This window comes from Papio anubis, chromosome 14 (genome assembly GCF_008728515.1).
Source record: "Papio anubis isolate 15944 chromosome 14, Panubis1.0, whole genome shotgun sequence".
NCBI classification, from domain to species: Eukaryota; Metazoa; Chordata; class Mammalia; order Primates; family Cercopithecidae; genus Papio; species Papio anubis.
Window position 1 is genome coordinate 67,248,021 of NC_044989.1, and position 23,525 is coordinate 67,271,545.

General features: G+C 40.8%; 1 long non-coding RNA gene across 1 annotated transcript in view; it reads left to right on the forward strand.

Annotated features, from left to right (window-relative positions):
* Positions 1-23,525, forward strand: part of LOC110741070 — a 50,679-nt gene that overhangs the window by 18,751 nt on the left and 8,403 nt on the right. The gene's annotated exons all lie outside the window — the stretch shown is intronic.

Genomic DNA, 23,525 nt, shown 5'->3' on the forward strand with positions numbered 1-23,525 from the left:
ACAATTTTCAGAATAGCCAGTGCTTTACATGGATTTTAATTATATTGGAAAATCCAAGGAAAGGGCCAGAAAGGCCATGAGGGTGGTGATGCAATTATATCGGTAGAAGGTTAGACCTGCTAACAGTGAGAGGATCTGGTTAGAGTAACCCAAATACAGTCGACTCACTACTGTTGGAAATTTTAAAATGTAGACATTCAGAAATGTTTAGTCTGGTTTTCAGTAAGGAAGAAGGGCAAGTAGATTCAGACAAGGACCTGCATGCAGCACAATAAGCACTTTTTTTACTGTATTTCCTCGATAATGGAGAAAATGAAACAACAAGCTATGAACTTAAAGCTAGAAAGAGAAATTCTATTTTTTGATAGGAGTAGTTATTTTTTCTTACACAATGTAAGTGTATGGGGACACAATGTAATGAATGGGGACATTTTGCAATCTTAGCTTACACAGAATATTTTAAAGTCAGCAATTCAGAACACTCGGGGTACGTTTGCTTTCGCTAATCCTTGTCGGCAGTTCTGAAGTCTTTCTAGGTTCAAATCTCAGCTATACCGTTAACTAAGATACGTTTCTTATGCTCTCTAAACTTCAGTTTTCTCACTTAGAAAATGAGGATTAAAAATCGTACCTACTGTACAGCATAGTTGGAAGAGTTTAACAAGTGAAGACAACATAAATAACAGAGACTGATGAGTACTTAGTGTCACATAAATAGAAACAATTATTACTCTTACTAGCCATATTTATTGATTAAATGGAGCTTTCGAAAAGTAGAAAGTAGATCATAAAAAAGTCCCGTAATGAAAAGTGGACCCCTGAGTCTGAACACACTGCCTTGTTACTCAAAATTTCTTCTATTCTAGACTTAGGTGTATATTTTCAGTAGAAGTGGGGAAAAATGACTGTTACCTAAACAATCCAAAGGAAGTGCTGGATCTTTGCATTTCTTATTGCAGTTCTTCAGATGAAAACTTGTGTTTCCTAGATTCTTAAATTAGAGTATGATCTTACGCTTGTACTTCACGAGGTTGCATTGGGATGTAGATATTTACGGACTGACCTACAGACTAAAAAACAAAACAGAAAAACAAAACAAAAACAGGCAAAATGATCTTTTTCTTAAAGTCTGGATAATGATATTCACTTATATGGCTTTCATTTCAAGGCATTTTTTTTTTTCAAAGTGTGGATTCCCCGAAGAGCAGGCTTCACTCAGGGTACCCCGAAAGCACGTGGAAGTGACCCCACTCACTCATGTGAAAGAGAAAAGTTCACCTTTGAGAAACATATTAGAATTCCAAAATGAGTAAATCTGAAAGAAGATATTTTAGTTGTAGCACACATATTGGTTTTGTGATTTAAGACTGGTGTTTTTATTTTAAAGGCACAGCAGGAGGGAAAGGTGGCGCCGTAAGCGTTTCTATGCTTAGCGCCTCTACAGGTCTGATCGAGCCCTGGTCTTGCAGATCATTGTAATACTTTTATAGCTATTTAGGTATTTTGTCACCAAAATAAATATATATTTTACTTTTAGGCAAGTCTAAAGGAGGGAATCTCAAATTTGTTTACAAGCTCAGGAATGGAAATAGAATGAGTACCAAATATTTCTATATCACTTGAAAACACCATTCATTGTTAGAGGTGCTGATATAATTTAGGCTTTTGGTAATTTTGATTTTGATAAACCTGATTTTCTAGTTTTTAAAATCTCTAATCACCAAGCATCTAGTTTTTGCTCGTTAGAGAAGCTAATGCTCTCATAATACTTTTTATTTTCCATTTTCAGCAAAGCTAGCTTTAAATATTTCCTAATGCTAATGGCTGATTTGTCTAAGCAGTTTAGCTGAATCTAATCTTTTATTATTGTTGATGCTCATCTCTATTTTCAGAGGGTTAATTTGCTGACTTTCTGCAAAGTTCAGTTTTTGTTACATGTCTGATCAAGCTTAACAATAATTTCCTACATTATATTAGCCAAAGGAATGTTTGTTTATGAGCTTAGAGTCATATTTATTAACATCCATGATTAACTGGAAATTGCCCCGTGTGGTATTTCAATCCACACATGTGTTTTGATTAGAAAAGGGACAATTATTCTATTTGCATTTGATTCTAACACAAATGGTATAATTTTCAGCTCTCTAAGTAGTGAAACAGTTAGTAGTGAAGAAAAGAAAAGGTAAGGCCTTAGAAAGACTTCCATTGTGGCTGTGGCTTTCTTATCACTTAGACCCCAGTATAATTTTGTTTTTGGTAGCACATTTCTATAAAATAATTGGTATTGATAATTACCTTAATTGTTCATATACTCTGTAAAGTATCACTGGGGCATTATCTATTATGTTGCCTGACATTGATTATTGTGTACTTTCAAACATATTTCGTCCTCTTTAGGATTGGCTGTCTATTTGGATTTAATACGTGACAAATATTATGCATGTAGAAATCCAGTAAACAGGAAAAAATATATTTTGAGAAGGTGGTTTATGTTCTCTTTAATTCCAAGTACTTTCTCTGACGCTTTCGTGACCTGATCTAAATCTCCAAGTTCACTTTTTTTATCCGGTAGAATAGAATTTAGCTTCTCACGGATTGCTTGGACACATGGCAAGGGATTCTTTCTGAGAGTGTGATGCCACAGGAATCTGGAATCTGACTTTTTGAAGCTCTGCCTGAATGATTAGTAGCTCAGGGTGGTCTTTAGAAGCTTTAGTGCCAGCATAGAGTCTCACGGATCCCCAAGGCATGACTGGTCTGGTTAGCCTCTCCAGAACTGCTGACACAGGAGTCACCTCCTTGGAACTGTTTGTGGACCCAGTCACTTTCCCTGGAGATAAGGACAACCTTTTCGAACCAAAATTCTTGCACCTTTCTGTTAGACTGGGGGTTACTCTTTTATTTGCAATTCAGAATGAAAACTTTGATAAGATTATCTGACTTTTGTTGTTGTCTTCCTTGGGTTGAGAGCTAACTAGGCACGTAAGTTTTGGTCCTATTGTCTTTTTAGGCTGGGTCTAACAGAATGACAGAAAGGCACCAGTAGCTAGCACGATTCCCAACAGTCTCTATAATAGTGACTCACTGAACGAATGAATGAATGAATGAAAGAACAAATGAGTTTTCCAGATACCTATGTGACCACAGACTTGATGCTCCCATTTCAAGCTTCTATGATATCAGATTTTTTTTTTTTTTAAACCCTGTTTGGTCAATTAGCTGCACCCAAAAGTTTTGCTCTAATTCCTAAAAAACTTCATATGAATTGGAAATGCCTCTTTCTTTTGATCAGGTTTAATCTGCATAGAACCCCCTCTTCGTGCCAGAATGCTAGCTTTAATAAATCAGGCAGCTCAAATTGAATAAATCTATTTAAATACTTATAAAATATTAAGGATGCATTTGGGAAAAGCCTCTAAGGTTATTGTGGCCCCCGTGCACCTCACAGTAACTAATTTATTAAGCAGTTTGCAAACCTGGGAAGAGAGGAAAAAGAAAAATGGTTTCATAAACCAAGAGCAGAAGCCAATTTTTCAGCTCAGATGATGAAAGGAAGCATGCATTTCTAATCAAAAAGACAGATAAGCCTTCTCTCTCCCACCATTCCCTCACCGGCAAAGTGCCTTTTCATCATCAACAACACTCCATTCCTAATGGCTGCCTGGGCCTTTCTGCACCTTCTCCATACACTGGTAATGTACACACAGCATCCCTTTGAAACAAGAGCCCATTAGCTGTGGCAGACTACCTTTTCACATGACGCTCTTCTGTTGCAAGTCATCAGCACAGTGTTAAATCATTCTTACTGGGCATGCTCAGAACCCTGTCAGAGGGATAAACTGATATTTAGAGCCATAGCATGAAAATTGGTTTTCAGCCCCCTTGAAGGACAGTTAAAAAAAAAAGGGGGGAAAAAAAAAAAGGGAAAAGATCATAAACTAGACAGGTAACACCAAGCTCATTTTTTCTACCTTGGAGCTTTTCTTCTTTGGATTTCTTTGGGTGATCATTTGTGACTCTCATTGTGATGCATGTCATGGCTGTCCTTTTGTGCATAGAGTCAGGACCCACATATTGTTGTTGTTAGATATTCCAGGTCATTCTGCCCCCCACCCAACACTTAGTATTACACCCCTCCCCCAATAAGTCAATAAACATCTGTATTAATGACAGCTGTCATTTTAAATGAGCTTGGCCTGCCTTGTAGGGTTCAGAAGTGTTATCTTTCCATTATTCTTCATTCTATCATACACAGGTGTCACAAAGGGGAGCAGTCATGGGGGCCTATAGAGAATCCTACCTCACAGGTCCTTAGTCTTAATGGCTTAATGGTCTCATCATTTTCCACATGCCACCCTGAAAAAGGGCCCCCTTGTTCCTCCTGCCTCTTTCCACATGGGTTTATCAGGCATGAATTTTATATAATAATAACTGTTTTTTGTTTAATACAACATATGTAAAGCATATGGAAATGGTTGGAAACAAGAAAGATAGAGCTTGTAAGGGTCACTTTGTTATTTATTTTTAAAAGCCAGAGTCAACAAATTGCACAGTAAACCTAGCTATGGCTTATCCTAGACTCATCCACCATGTTTATGCAGGAATTAATAAACATAAACATAGTAATAATAGCAGTCATTTATTAATAATAAATTACTAATTTATTAATAAAAGAAATGGTGTATTACTTTTATTACGTAAAAGTAATAAACATAGCGTCAGAGTGCAGTGATGGCTCTCAAAGACCCACTGACTGGAAAAGAAAGGGTTTATTAAGGTTAGCCTATATTTTCTTTTACTCAGGGTAAGCAGGAGGAGGGGACTTGATTTCTGACATGTTGCACATTTATTTGGAGTCATTTGTTATTTTAGGCCTAGATTTCTAAGTGCATTTTCTTAAGGTGCTTATATGCATCCTGTATCCATGTCTTTCTTCCCCCAGGAAGCTGGTTGGGACATGCTCAAAAATGGGGCTTGAGTGAATTATTTTTCTGCCAGTGAGTGTGGTGGAAGGAACTAGAGACTGTCATCTTTACTGGCAGGCATGGTGACATTTCCCCATGGCTCTGAGTAATGCAGGGGGAGATCAAGACCAAGTTGAGTATTGCTATTTCCGAGCATAATTCATTTCCTTGACATCACTAATGCCTTCTGACATTTCTCACCATAGCCAGGGCCTCTGGGGACAGAGCCCTGTGTGGCTACAGTTGCTCTGATCTGGCCCAGTTCAGTTAGCTTCAGACATTAGCATGTGGGAGTTTCTGGGGCCCTGTGATTTTCTTTAGATGGAGTTGCTCCCTTTAATGGGTCACCACCTGAATCATCAATGCTTTGATGAAGCATTCAGCCAAGTAAGGGCAAAGCATAACCGTCAGAGAACTAATACTGACTTTCCCCACCCTGCACTGCAACCACTCGCCAGGCAAGTGGCAGGAGAAAGCCTGGCAGTTGCACTGGCTTTTCTGATGATAAGATTCACCTGGTCATGCAAAGACTGCCCTCTTCCAGAGAAAATCGGATTCAGAATGTCTCCTCTGAAGCCTGAGAATCTGGCTTTACTAGGAGCCCCCAGTGATTTTCCTCAACAGGAAAGGGTCTTTGTAAGGATTTTGGGCAAAGTTCTTACGTGCCAAAAATTCCTGCCTGGACAGCAAGTTGATGGGCATTTTGGCTCGTTAAATGAACAAAGTCTACTGGATAAAATGATCCCAAAGAACAAGCTCAAGTATCAGAGAAGGGTAAAGGGAGGAAAGAAGAACATGACCAGATGAAAAAAAGTGTATCAAACCTCCGGAAAACTCTATAAAACTCGAGGCAGTGGTGGGGGTGAGGGGATCGGATGGGGAAACGAAAGGAGACTCAAACCCCAAGATAGTTATCTCTGCCTTCTTGCAAGGGCTGGTTTTAATCACTTTCTTGTACCTTTTGCTGGTGTCATTTGTCAAACCTTTGAATAAAAGTTGCAAAGCAAGGTTATTTAGCAGGTACTTTCATCCGTCTCCAATTATTGACCAGAGTAGGGGGTGTTTTGCCATTCCTTGGGTCTCCAGCCTGTCGCCTGCTTTTGTTCTATCCTGTAAGGCTCAGCACCAAGCTGGAGTGGAGTGCGGCGCCCACCCCCTTCCCTGCTCCCAGCCCCGCAGGCCTTTCAAACAAAGCCCTTTGCAGCCTGTTGCATGCACCTTCTGGATGTGCTCTCCTGGAGTCTGCTTTAGAGACTTCCTCTTGTGGGGATTTACCGATTTGAAACAAATCCCTTAGCTTTGGTCCTGAATCCCATAATTTTCAACTGTGTGATGATCAGAGTTGTTCATCAGCCTTAATAACAATGTGGTAGAAGCAGCTTTCTTCCTGCTGCTGTTCTGTCACTGCTGTGCCACCTGCTCCATCCCTGGGGGCGCCTCCTGCTCTCTGCCACCAAACTCAAGTGTCTGCAGTTGACCTCACCAATTGTTGAGAGGAAAGATGGGCATAGGTACATGCTTCAGATGGAAACAAGAATATCCTCATGTACAAGAGTTGGCCCCTTATGTTAAATCCAAAGACAACTGAAAATGTCAGTAGCTAAAGTTTATGCAGCACTTAGCATGCTCCAGGCAGTATTCCAAGGGTTGTGCATGGGTTAATTATTAATCCTCACAACAACCCTACAAGGTCAGTAATATTATCAAGCACATTTCTCAGATCCAGTCCATGATCACATGCACAGGAGGTGAGAAAATGGACTCAGGCTTGCAGGCCACCAACATGAGACCTACTGAGCATGTGGCTGGTCTTGAAGGGATGTGGGAATTTGACAGAGGATAGTATCTCTAGACAAGGGGAGGAGGCATAAGGGACTCTGTGGGTTGAACAGGCAGCAAGAAAGCACTCGGAGAAGCATTCTAGATAACAACTTGTATGAAATTAAAAAAAAAAAATCCAAGTAAAGGTTTCAGGAAAGGCCAGTATCTGGAACTGTAAGATGATTGGAAATCATCCTTTGCCTTGGACCAACTGAAATGCACAGAAACAAGGCATAGGTGGCAAGTAAGGCCAGTGGAGTGATCAGGAAGAGGGACAGAGGGCATGTGTAAGCTGTCACCACTGCAGGTTCACTCAGGGCTAGTCTGGAACCAAGCAATCATGACTTGATGCCAGTGAAGAGAATAATTGTGTTGATTGATATATGAATTTAAATATAAACACTTTGAAATGTTGAATTTTGAATTCACTTGGTCCTTTATGAACTTTACACATAACTTAATTTCCAAAAGTATTTATCTGATTTAAATTGTATATAAGATGATGATACTGGTTTCATTGCTAAGGGTATCTCTTTCCTGGCCCACATACATTATTTTTCTTTTTAGCTTTTCTTTAAAACGATGCAAGGGGAGATAGTATTATATTATCTAGCACATTTAATGCAAACCACATATGTATTTTGAAAATTCATATTTTTTGTTTTTTTAGAAACAAGGTCTTATTTTGTTGCCCAGGCTTGAGTGCAGTGGTGACTGTAGCCTCTAACTTCTGGGCTCAAGGGATCCTCCAGTTTCAGCCTCCCAAGTAGCTGGGACTACAACCATGAACTACCATGCTCGACTAATTACTTTTTTATTTTTTGTAGAGTTGGGTCTTGCTGTGTTGCCCAGGTTGATCTCAATCTCTTTGCCTCAAGCAATCTCTCCACCTCGGTCTCCCCAAGTGCTGGGATTACAGGCAGGAGCCACCACATCAGATCTTAAACATGTTTGCTAGACACATTAAAAACATTTAAAAAAATTAGAGAAAATTATTTTCAATAATATATTTGATTTAATCCAGTATACCAAAATATAATTTCAACATTTATTCAACATAAGACATTAATAAAAAATTTTTACATTATTTTTCTTGAACCAGGTCTTTGAAATCAGGAGTGTATTTTACATTCTTGGCACATCTTAGTTCCAACTAGTCACATTCGAAGTGCTCAATGGCCACACGTGGTTCGTGGCTATCATGTTGTGGAGGCACAATTCTAGTGGCTGAGAGTCACTCCACTGGTCATATTCTGGCTCTCTCGCCTTTTAGCTTACAGCCTTAGAAAAGTTAGTTAACCTCTGTCAGTCTCATTTTTCTCACCGTAGAGATAATAATAAGGACCAAATGAGTTCACGCATGAAACTGCACTGAACCTGGGCACAGTTTTGAGCTCCTGGGATGCCCTCAATAAATTTCAACCATGCCAGGACTATTAAAGCAAAGCTACTGCCTATGCTGGCTTCCATCATTCAGAACTTGCCCAGACTAAATGTAATGTTCAGTTTCTGAGAACATTAGACTCTCCTTTTCTCTCTATAATTTTTGATTATACACACGCACAGACACACATCTGTATTATATCTTTATTTTAATCTAGCAATTCTCAATCTTTTATGCCCCACACCCCCCATCCAGGGAACATTTGGTCATGTCAGGAGATGTTTCTGTTGTCACAACTGGGGGTGCGGGTGCTACTGGCAACCTAGTGGGTGCTGCTAAGCATCTTACAATGCACAAGGCAGCCCCTCCATGACCCCAAATTTCAATAGTGCCAAGGGTTGGAAATCATTTTAACGAGACTAAAATGTGGACACACATGTGTATATGTGCCTTTATTATTCTTTGATGTCATTTGGGACAATTTAGAAGGTAAATTATAAGTAAACTATCCATGATCCTTGTGATGTCTGTTACTTGTTGTGTAGAGGGACTCTGCACAAGAAATTCCCTACAGAGCCTTCTTCAGGCTTTCGGGAGGGGAGGCAGTATGGTTTAGGGAGTCAGATGTGGGAGGCAGATGAGCTCCCACACTCCTGTGACCCGCCACCAGTCAGTGCAGGCTCTACCATTGTGGGGCTGATTGGAACATGACAAGAGTTTGGCTGCCGCTGGACTTGCTTGCTTGCCAGGAGAGAGTGCCATGTGAAAGCTGACAGCTGCCTTCCTGCCCCCTGGAGTCTGCAGGGTCACAGGAGCCAAGAGAAGGAGCAGCAGCCCTGCAGTGCCAGCTCTGGGGCAGGTGGCCCCATGACAAGGGCCCTTCCCACTACTTTCCCCCAGTTATAAGCTGTGACACATTTACTCAATTCACTCCAAGACTGTTGAGAAATGGTTCCACCGCCCCCCTTGTAGCTCATTTTAGAGTGCCCTGTTTATTCACAGGCTTCCTTGGGGATTTGTAAGCTCCAAGCTACAAGGGGAGTGCAATGGCTTGCTTTTTCTCCTTTGTGTTCTCTTGGGAAGTCCTTGCCGGGGTTTCTTCTAGTCTTGGTGTCTACAGTTCTGTGCTTCTTCTTCTTAGTATTGTGCTATTTTCCCTTAAGTTTTTTTCCAGTTAAAGTCTTTTGGGTTTCTTGGGTTCGTTTTAGAAACATCATTGTATACTGCATTGGCATCGAGGCTCACTTCATAAAAAGCCCCAATGGAGGGAGGATTTCAGTTTCCTTTGCTCTCGATTGTACGGAAAACTCACTTGTGGATCTTCTTGCTGCAAAAAGCTGCTTTGGTGCTTTCTTGATTTCTGCCTTCTTGGGAGTAGCTGTTTTATTTGTGATTTCCTGGCTAACTGTTGATGATGTCTGTCATTCCCAGTGACTAGAAAGGATCCCTCACACTGCCCTCTGTTCATGAAGGTGGATATGTGGTTGTGGAGAAATACAACATTGGGAAGCAACTTCAGCTTCTCATGCTGTACGTGGTAGCAGGGCTGGTATAGCAGAGATGCCCTGACTGCAAACTGCAGTGGCCACTGGTTCTGGTGACCCAGTTCTAACCCAACACGGACCAAAAGACCACACTCAACAAAGGAGTATGAGCTGGGAGCAGAATCCCCTTATTGTCCACTAAAATTCAAAGTAAGCACGGGCCCCAAAAGGAAATATTCTGGCTTTAAGACCATGTCTGGTGAACAGACGAATTAAAGCCAAGTGGCTGGCTAGTTGCTTTGCCAATGCTGGGGAGCTATTCCTCTCCCGCACGGCTTCTACTCTCACCGAATAATCAGGTTCCTTCTGGCCACCTGGAAAATGCAGAATCAAACACCTGTTTAAGTAGATGTGGTGAGCTCTGGGCCTGCCACCACCAATCCATCTGCAGCGCACGACATAACATTCACCAGCTGCTTTACTTAGCATGAGGTGGGAGCACGACGCTTTGATGAAAGCATCAACAACACACTTAAACCACCACTGAGTCCAATGATTTCCACATCAGTGGGGAGGCACAGGCTTGCAACCTGGAGCCTGCCAAGGTTTGCCCAGGCTGGGGGATGGGAGGGAGGCTGCAGGAGCACAGCCCAAGCTCAAGTGAGCCTGGCTCCGCTGCTGACCTCCTGAGACCTCAGGCTGCAGCAATCCTTCTTCGGGAGCAGACTGTGGCTTGGCTAAGCCAGCATTTGAATTCTAGAAAAATGAGGGCATTCTGTTGGAAGCAGCCATGGAGACCATCATTTTACATAGAGCAGTTCTCGCCTTTGTCTGGGTAGAGCTCAGCTTATGGAGAAAGCCTGAGGAAAGAGGAAAGGGGAAAGGTTTTATTTTTGCCTCTGCATTTGGGCGTGTGTTTGCATTTTGCGTTTGTACAGGGAGTTTGCATTTTTCCTTTTGGTTAAAGTGATGTTGAATCTGTACTCCTTTAATTTCATTGTCACCATTCTGGTCCTAATAAAAATGGTCTTTAAACACAATTAATCATGTGGTGCAAGGCAAACTGCATACTCTTTCCCAATACACAGATTTCCTATATTCTCAGTAGCTGATGCCATTCTAGAGAATCTCAGGTTATTTTGAGGGGTGGTGCCAGAAGAAATGTCAGAGCCTTCTTCTTAAAACAATTTATGAATAATTGAGTAACAACAAGGGAATCGCTCATCTTTTTTTCGGCTTAATGTTTACATCAAGGCAGAATCAGAAATGGAACTGTATCTTTTATTGAGTGCTTAGTATGTGCTAGGCACTATTCTAAGTATGTTATATTAATGAAGTAATTTAATCTTCACCAGACTACAAGGGAGATATGACAGTTTTGCAGTTGAAAAATCAGATGCACAGAGAGGTTAAGTAACCTCTCAAAAGTCACGTTGCCAGCAAGTGCTGGAGACAGGTTGTGAATCAGGGCCATCTGCATTGAGAGCTGGCAAACCGGGCTGCATCCCAGACTGCTGGAATCCCATGATTGTATCGGTTGAGAAACGAATTCATTTGTAAACATTTAACGATGAGGCAATTCTAAAGTACATGCTTCCAACATGTAGGCAACTCTTTCTCAGAAGCCTGAGTGCCTTCCTCCTAAAAGTCTTACTCAGGATCCTGGAGAGGGGAGGTTTTGAGTCATCTCTTCTTGTTAACTGTGTTCTCACATACTTCAGGGGCTATCCTAGTCCCCTGGGGGATTTCCAGTCCTATCTACTTCAAACTGCTCAGAACTCTATGAGCAAAATAATATACTGATGTGATGTGAAGGAAATGTGGGAATTGCACAGTGTGGAAAAGCAAGGACATATTTCCAGCCCCCGAATGGTTTGCACGAGGAGAGGTGAGGCTGCCTCCCCATCTGTCTGTCTTCCTCCCACCTCTAGTTGTCTGCTTCCTTCTGGAGTTGCCTGCTATCCTAATGTGTCCCAGGTATCCATTTGTTCCACTAGCATGAGGGAGCAATTGTCTTCAGCCTGTGGAGTGTGACTGTTTGGCCGAGGGCCCGAATCAAAGTCTTTAGTCATCACACTTGACAAAGGGATTTATCACCAATGGAAAGACGAATCAATCTACTGAACCTTAACTTGGTATTTCTCTGGGAGTCACACCAAGGCTCAGAAGGTCACTCTCTAGCATTAAAAGACCAAGGTCTTCCAAGACCAATGCTATCCATTATAACTTCCCCATAGCCAAGAAATATTCCTTATTGACTAATAACATAAGGAGTAGAAGAATGAGGGCACTGGAGGAGAACCCTTTGCAGTGAATTGATCTTTCACATATGTTGGCTGAGGACCAGAGGCCAGGGTGGGCGAAGCCTTGGTAGGAACCCCCACCTGCTCCATGTGTGCCAGAAAAACTCTGATTTTAATATAAGGTAGACTATTTCCTACATTTTATTTAATTCAATTCCAATGGGAGGAGAAGGCAGAAAAAAACAAATACAGGAGACATAGAATGTAGCATCAACTCTCCACTGATTAATTGTGTGACCTTGAAAAAGTCACCAAAGGGCTCTCAACTCAGTTTCCTCAGGGATTGGGCCAGATAATCTGCTATCTTCTGCTCAGCAATAATAGTAATAGTTATAATTTCAATGTGTGTGGATGGGGTTATGCTTCCATTTTTCTTTGGGAGTCTAAAGAAAGTTGAAGATTCTTCAAATCGTGAAAAATGTAAGGAGCAACCAAGTTTATCATTTTCACTGCAGATCGTGTGTTTATATATACTCAACAGCTGGAACATAATATAACATTTTTTTTTAGTAATTTCAAAACACATGCCATGTGCTGCATGGAGATTTCCAGGACTTCTACAATCGCTAACTTTAACACTCACCTCTAATATATTCTGACTTAAAGTGTGCAACCTTGTTTAAAATGCACTGCTAAAGCATATATTTTCATGTATTGCTATGTCTGAATGCATGATAACCAGGTCGAAAATCAAATTATCTGTGTTAGGGTGAATATTATAGTGTGAATACTGCCTGCTGTGCTGTGAATGAATCTTGTAAACACAATCAAATGCATCTTTCCCTTTCTCACGCATTCAGACCCCCACCCCTGCTTGGAGAGGCAGTTCTTCACCTTCCGCTTCCCATTGTCACAGCAGTTCATGTTTACCGTGGGTGACATCTTCAGCTTCCATGCAGTGTGAGCTCTGCCAGGTTGCAACTGAGCATTCTCCTCCAAACATCAGCCTTCAGATTAAAGCTGTTTCATGAATAATGAAAAATAAATAAATATCATCCTTATTTCAGAGGTTTGTGAAATGCTTTGTTTAACTACAAGTGTCTGCTGAGAAATTTCTGTTCTCTTAAACTGTTTTATTGAGGGCAAAGGGTAGATATTTAAAGGGAGTCATGTTTGCTCCATTGAGAATTTACTTAATTATCCAAATAGTGGAGGAGAGGGATGCTGTGTGACATTCAGAGAGGACCCCAAACTTCAGGAAGCGATAAGCCAGCAGACAGCTAAGGGCTTTCAGGGAGGAGAGTGAGTCCTCTGCTAAGTCACAAGCCCCAGGAACGTGCTTTTCAGTCATGGCCCTACAGCTGTCTAAACACTTTGTGAGCAGCCACGATAGTCATTTATAGAGTGCCCAGCTTAGATAATGAAGAAGCACTAAGGGAAGACTTCATCTGAAGAAAGAGGCTCTGTTGTTCCAGTGCCATACAAGGCAAGATTGCTGTGAGATCGTAGCAAGGATGACCCGTGCACGGTTGTCCTGGATCTCTCCTCCTGCTGGCAGCATCCTTGCCTGATGTTGCCAAATCTCCAAAGTTCGCAACTGCAATGTTCAGAAAGGGAAAATAAACTGTGAGTTATGGGGTTACCCTGACCAGTTCTTCCTGTAACAACTCAGTTCATCTCTCCCTTAGCAAAATAGTAAAGGTGCTGGTATTAGAGATGGATTGCTCTCTCCTTCCCTGCCCTTTCTTTCTTCTTTTCGTACCTGTTCTTATCTGAAATCCCAGCACTCATTGCCCACAAAGGACCTACAGCTCTCAAACAGGTCTCCACCCACTTCTCACTGCACAGCACCCACGCTGGGCAGCCCTTCAGTACTTTCCTGGGCTCCTCACTCTCCCTGTCTGCCTGTCTGTGGATCTCTGGTCAATCAGTTATACACTTGATCTTAGCCGAAAAGCTGAGACATGAGGATAAATCAGTTCTGATGTCTGAGTATCTGATGGGGTTTCATGGATTACCCTCCTCAGGCAGGGTTCCCTTCTTGTCAGAAGTGTTCAATGCCATTGTCCAAAGGAAGAAGCAATGGTGACATTACAGGCATTGGGGCAGCCTGGGATCCTTTTAGCTGTGGATATTAAAGCTGTTTCATGAATAATGAAAAATTATTATTCAGGCAGCTGCCTAACCACAGACTAATGCTGGTTGTTCCTGGGAAACTTCCTTGTTGATTTATCATAGACTTTGAGGGTTGAATACTTGCAAGCCCTCTCAAGAATAACAGGAATCATCATTCAGGGATGTGTGTGACCCTACTGATCCCCCAGTCTTTTCAAGTGGTGAAAATAAGGCTAGAATGAACCTTAAGTTAAGTTTTAAAGGGGAGGAAACATCACAATGAGAGATCCTTTATGCTCAGTGTGGATGAGAAAAGGGGGTTCTCACGGCTGATGATGACGCTGTGTTATTAGCAGCCTGTATACAGGACAAAGTAAGTTTTTTAAAAATGTATCTGACAGAACTATCTCCATCCTCCTGCAGACTTCTCCTCCAGGCATTGACTGATGTCAGCAAAAAGCAATCCAGGAAAATGCTAGAGAAATGTAGGGATCAGTTTGAAACATGTAACCCTGAAGATGACAATGCTTCTTCATTTTCACCTGCACCCTCATTTCCAGCATAACCCCACACTTTCAAGTGTGCAGTCTGTTTCACCCACTTAAGGTAGACCCATTATCTGAAGAAGAATAAGTCAGGAGTCCTCCACTTTTAAACAATCCCCAGAACTCAAGGCTTGGTACTTCTGAGGACTCCATCTGGGAGACTTCAAGATGGAAAGGAGTTGAGAATTCCCAGAAAAACATGAAAAACAGGAAATAGGATCCCCTACGGCCTCTGAGCTGTTGCTTCACATCCATTACCCACAACTCAGCACAGAATTGTGCCTCTGGAAGAAAGCAGGTTTTCTATGCTCTCCCAATAAAAGCCATAAGAGTTACCTTCTGTTTATGCTTACTGAGTGCCAGGTACTGTGCTAAGTGCTGTACACATGTTACTGTATTGATTGATTGATTGATTGATTTTGTTTTGTGTTTTTTGGGATGCTTTTGAGACAGAATCTTGCTTTGTCACCCAGACTGGAGTGCAGTGGCACAATCTCAGCTCAGTGCAACCTCCACCTCCTGGGTTCCAGCAATTCTCGTGCCTCAGCCTCCTGAGTAGCTGAGACTACAGGCCCATGCCACCATGCCCAGCTAATTTTTGTATTTTTAGTAGAGATGGGGTTTCACCATGTTGTCCAGAATGGTCTCGAACTCCTGGCCTCAAGTGATCTGCCCACCTGGACATGCCAAAGTGCTGGGATTACACGCGTGAGCCACTGCACCTGGCCCATATGTTATTGTATTTAATCCTCAGACATCCCCGTTATTGTCCTCCTATTACAGATAGGCTCACGGAGGCTTAAAGAAGTTAATCACTTGCTTAAGTTTATACAGTTGGTGAGTAGCAGAGCTGGGATTTAAACTGAGATAGCCAGACTCTAGAGACTATGAAAGAACGTAGGTGTGCATGTATCTCTATGTGAACAAACCCCAAATAAACCCCTAAAGGGCAGGGACATTGTTTTGTTCTTTGCTATAAACTGTCATCTAAAAATCAGTCCTTGACATATAGTAGACACTTTATAAATATTGGTTGAATACCTGATAAGATTAAAGCTAAAGCTTAACTGATTTCAAAACTTAAAAAAAAAAAAAACAAAAACAGATATTTGTCTTTTTATTTAAACATTTCAAATGATGGGTGTCATATTATTTTATTATCTTAAAGTTCTTACGCAAATAAAGAAACTGGGGCTGAGAGAGTTAAAGAGACTTAGACAATTCTCACAGCCAGTTAGTGATAACCATAAAAACAACTAACATGTCACCGCTGCTGTGTACCAGGCACTGTGCTCTTACTTTACATTTATTAAATTATTTAGTCCTGAGAATAATCCAGAGATGTAGCTTCTATTATCTCACCCCCCGCACACACTTTTTTGTATACTTTAAGTTCTGGGATACATGTGCAGAGTGTGCAGGTTTGTTACATAGGTATACACGTTCCCTGCACCCATCAACCCATCATCTATATTAGGTATTTCTCATAATGCTATGCCTCCCCTAGCCCCCCACCTCCCGAGGCCCCAGTGTATGATTTCCCTTCCCTGGGTCCGTATGTTCTCAGTGTTCAACTCCCACTTATGAGTGAGAACATGTGGTGTTTGGTTTTCTGTTCCTATATTAGTTTGCTGAGAATGATGGTTTCCAGCTTCATCCATGTCCCTGCAAAGGACATGAACTCGTCCTTTTTTGTGGCTACATAGTATTCCATGGTGTATATGTGCCACATTTTCTTTATCCAGTCTATCATTGATGGGCATTTGGGGTGGTTCCAAGTCCTGTTACTGGGATAAACATATGTGTGCATGTACCTTTATAGTAGAATGATTTATAATCCTTTGGGTATATACCCAGTAATGGGATTGTTGAGTCAAATGGTATTTCTGGTTCTAGATCCTTGAGGAATCACCACACTGTCTTCCACAATGGTTGGACTAATTTACACTCCCATCAATAGTGTAAAAGCGTTCCTATTTCTCCACATCCTCTCCTCTGTTGTTTCCTGACTTTTTAATGATCACCATTCTAACTGGCATGATATGGTATCTCATTGTGGTTTTGATTTACATTTCTCTAACGACCAGTGATGATGAACTTTTTTTTCAAGTTGTTGGCCGCATGTCTTCTTTTCAAAAGTGTCTGTTCATATCCTTTGCCCACTTTTTGATGTGTGTGTGTTTTTTTTTTTTTTTTTTTTGTATATTTGTTTAAGTTCTTTGTAGATTTGGGATATTAGCCCTTTGTCAGATGGGTAGATTGCAAAAATATTCTCCCACTCTATAAGTTGCCTGTTCACTCTAATGATAGTTTCTTTTGCTGTGCAGAAGTTCTTTAGTTTAATTAGATTCCATTTGTCAATTTGGCTTTTGTTGCCATTGCTTTTGGTGTTTTATTCATGAAGCCTTTGCCCATGCCTATGTCCTGAATGTTATTGCCTAGGTTTTCTTCTAGGGTTTTTATGGTATTAGTCCTACATTTAAATCTTTAATCCATCTTGAGTTAACTTTTGTATAAGGTGTAAGGAAGGGTCCAGTTTCAGTTTTCTGCATATGGCTAGCCAGTTTTCCCAGCACCATTTATTAAATAGGGAATCCTTTCCCCATTGCTTATTGTTGTCAGGTTTGTCAAAAATCAGATGGTTGTAGATGTGTGACATTATATCTGAGGGCTCTGTTCTGTTCCATTGGTCTATATCTCTGTTTTGGTACCAGTACCATGCTATTTTGGTTACTGTGGCCCTGTAGCATAGTTTGAAGTCAGGTAGCGTGATGCCTCCAGCTTTGTTCTTTTTGCTTAGGATTATCTTGGCTATCCAAGCTCTTTTTTGGTTCCGTATGAAATTTAAGGTAGTTTTTTTCTAATTCTGTAAAGAAAGTCAGTGGTAGCTTAGTGGGGATAGCATTGAATCTATAAATTACTTTGGGCAATGTGGCCGTTTTCATGATGTTGATTCTCCTATCCATGAGAATGGACTGTTTTTCCATTTGTTTGTGTCCTCTCTTATTTCCTTGAGCAGTGGTTTGTATTTCTCCTTGAAGAGGTCCTTCACATCCATTGTAAGTTGTATTCTTAAGTATTTTATTCTCTTTGTAACAATTGTGAATGGGAGTTCACTCATGATTTGTTCTCTATTATTGGTGTATATGAATACTTGTGATTTTTGCACATTTATTTTATATCCTGAGAATTTGCTAAAGTTGCGTATCAGCTTAAGGAGATTTTGGGCTGAGATGATGGGGTTTTCTAAATATACAATCATGTCATCTGCAAACAGAGACAATTTGACTTTCTGTCTTTCTGTTTGAATACTTTCGTTTCTTTCTCTTGCCTGATTGCCCTGGCCAGAACTTCCAATACTGTATAGAACAGGAGTGGTGAGAGAGGCCATCCTTGTCTTATGCTGGTATTCAAAGGGAATGCTTCCAGATTTTGCCCATTCAGTATGATATTTGCTGTGGGTTTGTCATAAACTGTTATTATTATTTTGAAATACATTCCATCATTACCTAGTTTATTGAGAGTTTTTAGCATGAAGGAATGTTGAATTTTATCGAAGGCCTTTTCTGCATCTATTGAGATAATCATGTGGTTTTTGTCATTGATTCTGTTTATGTGATGGATTACATTTATTGATTTGTATATGTTGAACAAGCCTTGCATCCCAGGGATGAAGCCCATTTGATCATGGTGGATAAGCTTTTTGATGTGCTGCTAGATTCAGTTTGCCAGTATTTTGTTGAGGATTTTTGCATCAATGTTCATCAAGGATATTGACTTGAGATTTTCTTTTTTGTGTGTGTCTCTGCCAGGTTTTGGTATCAGGATGATGCTGGACTCATAAAATGAGATAAGGAGGAATCCCTCTATTTCTATTGTTTGGAATAGTTTCAGAAGGAATGGTACCAGCTCGTCTTTGTACCTCTGGTAGAATTCAGCTGTGAATCCGTCTGGTCCTTGGCTTTTTTTGGTTGGTAAGCTATTATTTACTGCCTTAATTTCAGAACTTGTTATTGGTCTATTCAGGGATTTGACTTCTTCCTGGTTTAGTCTTGGGAGGGTGTATGTGTCCAGGAATTTATCCATTTCTTCTAGATTTTCTAGTTTATTGGCATAGAGGTGTTTATAGTGTTCTCTGATGGTAGTTTGTATTTCTGTGGGATTGGTACTGATAACCCCTTTATCATTTTTTATTGTGTCTATTTGATTCTTCTCTCTTTTCTTCTTTATTCGTTTGGCTAGCAATCTATCTATTTTGTTAATCTTTTCAAAAAACCAGCTTCTGGATTCATTGATTTTTTTTTGAAGGGTTTTTCTTGTCTCTATCTCCTTCAGTTCTGCTCTGATCTTAGTTATTTCTAGCCTTCTGCTAGCTTTGGAATTTGTTTGCTCTTGCTTCTCTAGTTCTTTTAATTGTGATGTTAGGGTGTTGATTTTAGATCTTTCCTGCTTTCTTCTATGGTCATTTAGTGCTAAAATTTCCCTCTAAACAATGTTTTATCTGTGTCCCAGAGATTCTGATATGTTGCATCTTTGTTCTCATTGGTTTCAAATAACTTACTTATTTCGGCTCTAATTTTTTTATTTACCCCATAGTCATGCAGTAGCAGGTGGTTCAGTTTCCATGTAGTTGTGTGGTTTTGAGTGAGTTTCTTAATCCTGAGTTATAATTTGATTGCACTGTGGTCTCAGAGACTCTTTGTTATGATTTCCATTCTTTTGCATTTGCTGAGGAGTTCTTTACTGCTAATTATGTGGTCAATTTTACAATAAGTGTGATGTGGTGCTGAGAAGAATGTATATTCTGTTGATTTGGGGTGGAGAGTTCTGTAGATGTATATTAGGTATGCTTGGTCCAGAGCTGAGTTCAAGTCCTGAATATTGTTGTTAATTTTCTGTCTTGTTGATCTGTCTAATATTGACAGTGGGAGTGGGGTGTTAAGGTCTCCCACTATTATTATGTGGTGGTCTAAGTCTCTTTGTAGGTCTCTAAGAACTTGCTTTATGAATCTGGCTGCTCCTGTATTGGGTGCATATATATTCACCCTAGGATAGTTAGCTCTTCTTTTTGCATTGATCCATTTATTGTTATGTAATGCCCTTGTTTATTTTTTTCATCTTTGTTGGTTTAAAGGCTGCTATATCAGAGACTAGGATTGCAACCCCTGGTTTTTTTTACTTTCCATTTGCTTGGTAAATATTCCTCCATCCCTTTATTTTGAGCCTATGTGTATCTTTGCATGTGAAATTGGTCTCCTGAATACAGCACACTGATGGGTCTTGATTCTTCATCCAATTTGCCAGTCTGTGTCTTTTAATTGAGGCATTTAGCCCATTTACTTTTAAGGTTAATATTGTTATATGTGAATTTGATCCTGTTGTTATGATGCTAGCTGGTTATTTTGCCCCGTGGTTGATGCAGTTTCTTCATAGTGTCGATGGTCTTTACAATTTGGTATGTTTTTCCAGTGGCTGGTACCAGTTGTTCTTTTCCATGTTCAGTGCTTTCTTCAGGAGCTCTTGTAAGGCAGGCCTGGTGGTGACAAAATCTCTTAGCATTTGCTTGTCTGTAAAGGATTTTATTTCTCCTTTGCTTATGAAGCTTAGTTTGGCTGGATCTGTAATTCTGGGTTAAAAATTACTTTCTTTAAGAATATTGAGGCCGGGCGTGGTGGCTCAAGCCTGTAATCCCAGCACTTTGGGAGGCCGAGATGGGCGGATCACAAGGTCAGGAGATTGAGACCATCCTGGCTGACATGGTGAAACCCCGTCTCTACTAAAAAATACAAAAACTTAGCCGGGCGAGGTGGCGGGCGCCTGTAGTCCCAGCTACTCGGGAGGCTGAGGCAGGAGAATGGCGTAAACCCAGGAGGTGGAGCTTGCAGTGAGCTGAGATCCAGCCACTGCACTCCAGCCTGGGCGACAGAGCGAGACTCTCTGTCTCAAAAAAAAAAAAAAAAAAAAAGAATATTGATTATTGGCCCCACTCTTAGTCTGCACTCAATATTCTGCAGAGAGATCCACTCTTAGTCTGATGGGCTTCCCTTTGTGGGCAACGCAACCTTTCTCTCTGGTTGCCTTTAACATTTTTTCCTGCATTTCAACCTTGGTGAACCTGATGATTATGTGTCTTGGGGTTGCTCTCCTCTTTGTGGTGTTCTCTGTATTTCCTGCATTTGAATGTTGGCCTGTCTTGCTAGGTTGGGGAAATTCTCCTGGATAATACCCTGAAGTGTGTTTTTCAATTTGGTTTCATTCTCCTGGTCACTTTCAGGTCCACCAATCAAACATAGGTTTGGCCTTTTCACATAGTCCCATATTTCTGGGAGGCTTTTTTCATTCTTTTTTCTCTATTCTTGTCTTCATGTTTTATTTCATTCAGTTGATCTTCTATCTCTGATATCCTTCCTTCTGCTTGATGGATTCAGCTATTGATACTTGTGTATGCTGCACGAAGTTCTTGTGCTATGTTTTTCAGTTCCATGAGGTCATTTATGTTCTTCTCTAAACTTGTTATTCTAGTTAGCAATTCCTGTAACCTTTTATCAAGGTTCTTAGCTTTCTTGCATTAGGTTAGAACATGCTCCTCTAGCTTGGAGGAGTTTCTTATTACCCACCTTCTGAAGCCTACTTCTGTCAATTCATCAAACTCATTCTTCATCCAGTTTTCCTCCCTTGCTGGCAAGGAGTTATGATCCTTTGGAGGAGAGGCATTCTGGTTTTTGGAATTTTCAGCCTTTTTTCCCTGGTTTTTCCTCATCTTTGTGGATTTATCTACCTTTGGTCTTTGATGTTGGTGACTTTTGGATGGGGTTTCTGTGTGGATGTCCTTTTTGTTGATGTTGATGCTATTCCTTTCTGTTTGTTAGTTTTCTTTCTAAGAGGCCCCTCTGCTGCAGGTCTGCTGGAGTTTGCTGGAGGTCCACTCCAGACCCTGTTTGTGTGGATATCACCAGTGAAGCCTGCAGAACAGCAAAGATTGCTGCTTGTTCCTTCCTCTGGAAGCTTCATCCCAGAGGGGCACCTACCAGATACCAGCCAGAGCTCTCCTGTATGAGGTGTCTGTCGACCCTGCTTGGAGGTGTAGCCAGAGCTCTCCTGTATGAGGTCTGTCGACCCTGCATGGAGGTGTCTCCCAGTCAGGAGGCACGAGGGTCAGGGACCCACTTGAGGAGGCAGTCTGTCCCTTAGCAGAGCTCAAGCACTGTGCTGGGAGATCTGCTGCTCTCTTCAGAGCTGGCAGGCAGGAATGTTTAAATCTGCTGAAGCTGTGCCCATAACTGCCCCTTCCCCCTGGTGCTTTGTCCCAGGAACATGGGAGTTTTATCTATAAGTCTCTGACTGGGGCTGCTGCCTTTCTTTCAGAGATGCCCTGCCCAGAGAGAAGGAATCTAGAGAGCATCTCCTTTTTATAGAAGTAGGAATTCAAACACAGAGCGGCTAAGAGCTAGCATTTACATGTTTATACATGCTACATGGGAGAATTAAATCAACATGAAGCCAGGACTGGACTCCCATGTCTTAACAGTTATTCTTATATTTTGATACAATGTTTTACTGAAAAGGGGACCTAAGACATTAATCTTTCTCCATCTGACAGAACTTAAGAGCCAGATAAGGTAACAGACATTCCTGGGGTCACACAGTACCTAACCAATGGCAAAATCAGCCCACATACTGCCCTGCCCAATGAGTTAGACACTGGCCATATGTGGCTATCTAAATTTAAATTAATTAAAAGTAAATAAAGTTAAAAATTCATTTCCTCAAGTTGCACTAGCCACATTCTATGTGTTCAATAGTTCACATGTATTTAATGGCTATCATAAGGGATGGGACAGATGATAGATTTCACTACCTCCGTTTTGCTCTCCTCATGTGCTTATATTCCTGTCAGTAGCACACTATGCACGTGTTTCTCCACTAGATAGGACTGTGTGCTTTGGAACCAATGCTCTGCATTTATCCATTCATCCTTGTTTTCCTTATGTTATAGGCTCAACATTTTCCTAGGCAACATGGGGCTCTTTGAAGAGCTTTGTGCTTAACTTAAAGAGCTAAGACCTTTGTTTGTGAAACAACAGCACAATTTAGAGTAAACATAATAAACCCTTAGATGTATGTTATTATGAAGAGTTTACAAAGGACTTTCATATGCTATTCTGTCATTTGAACTTCAGAATAACCACGAGATAGAATTGTATACATTTTATACATGAGAAAGCTGGAGTCCTGCAAGTTCAAATAACCAACTTGAATTCCCATGTCAAGGCCTAGATTCAATCATTCATGTGTGCATGGACATATTGGAGGAATTCAAAGCAAGATATATTACCAGGGAGGGAAATTTTCTGATTTTCATTGTTGATGTCTAGTCTATACCTGGCCCAGGAAGGGCAAAGATGAGTAAGTCATGAACGAAGCATGGTCTCTGCCCACTCAGAGCTTATAATCCAATTGGGAAAGTAAGTCCCATATATCAGTAGATAAAGCGTAAGTTAGCAAGTAGCAAATGTCATGGTATTGTGCAGTTTTGCTCTTTGTTGTAGGCTCATTAACATGAGGCCTACCACACAGTAGGCTCTCAATAAACATTTGCAAAATAAGTTTTTGTGTGCATGCAGTCAATGCTTAAGTCCAGGCAAGGGAACAAGGAAATGTATGTAACAATCCAAAACCCCCAAATGTGACTCCTTCTATTTATGTAGTTGTCAGTTAAAATGTACACTGATTCTTTCATTGCTTGAGCTGTTTTTCTGATAGCAATTTTTACATAAACACAGCTTTACCTCAGGAAATTGACTAGGGCACCAGATTGCCAAGAAAGACTAAAACTATTGTGGGAAACAGCAAAAACAGTTTGCATTTAAAATAAAAATAGGAATAGAGGAATGATACAGGAGAACTAGTCACAGACAGCTTGCTGTTGGACCCAAAATGGAAGAGACTTTTGGAAAATGTTTGGGAAG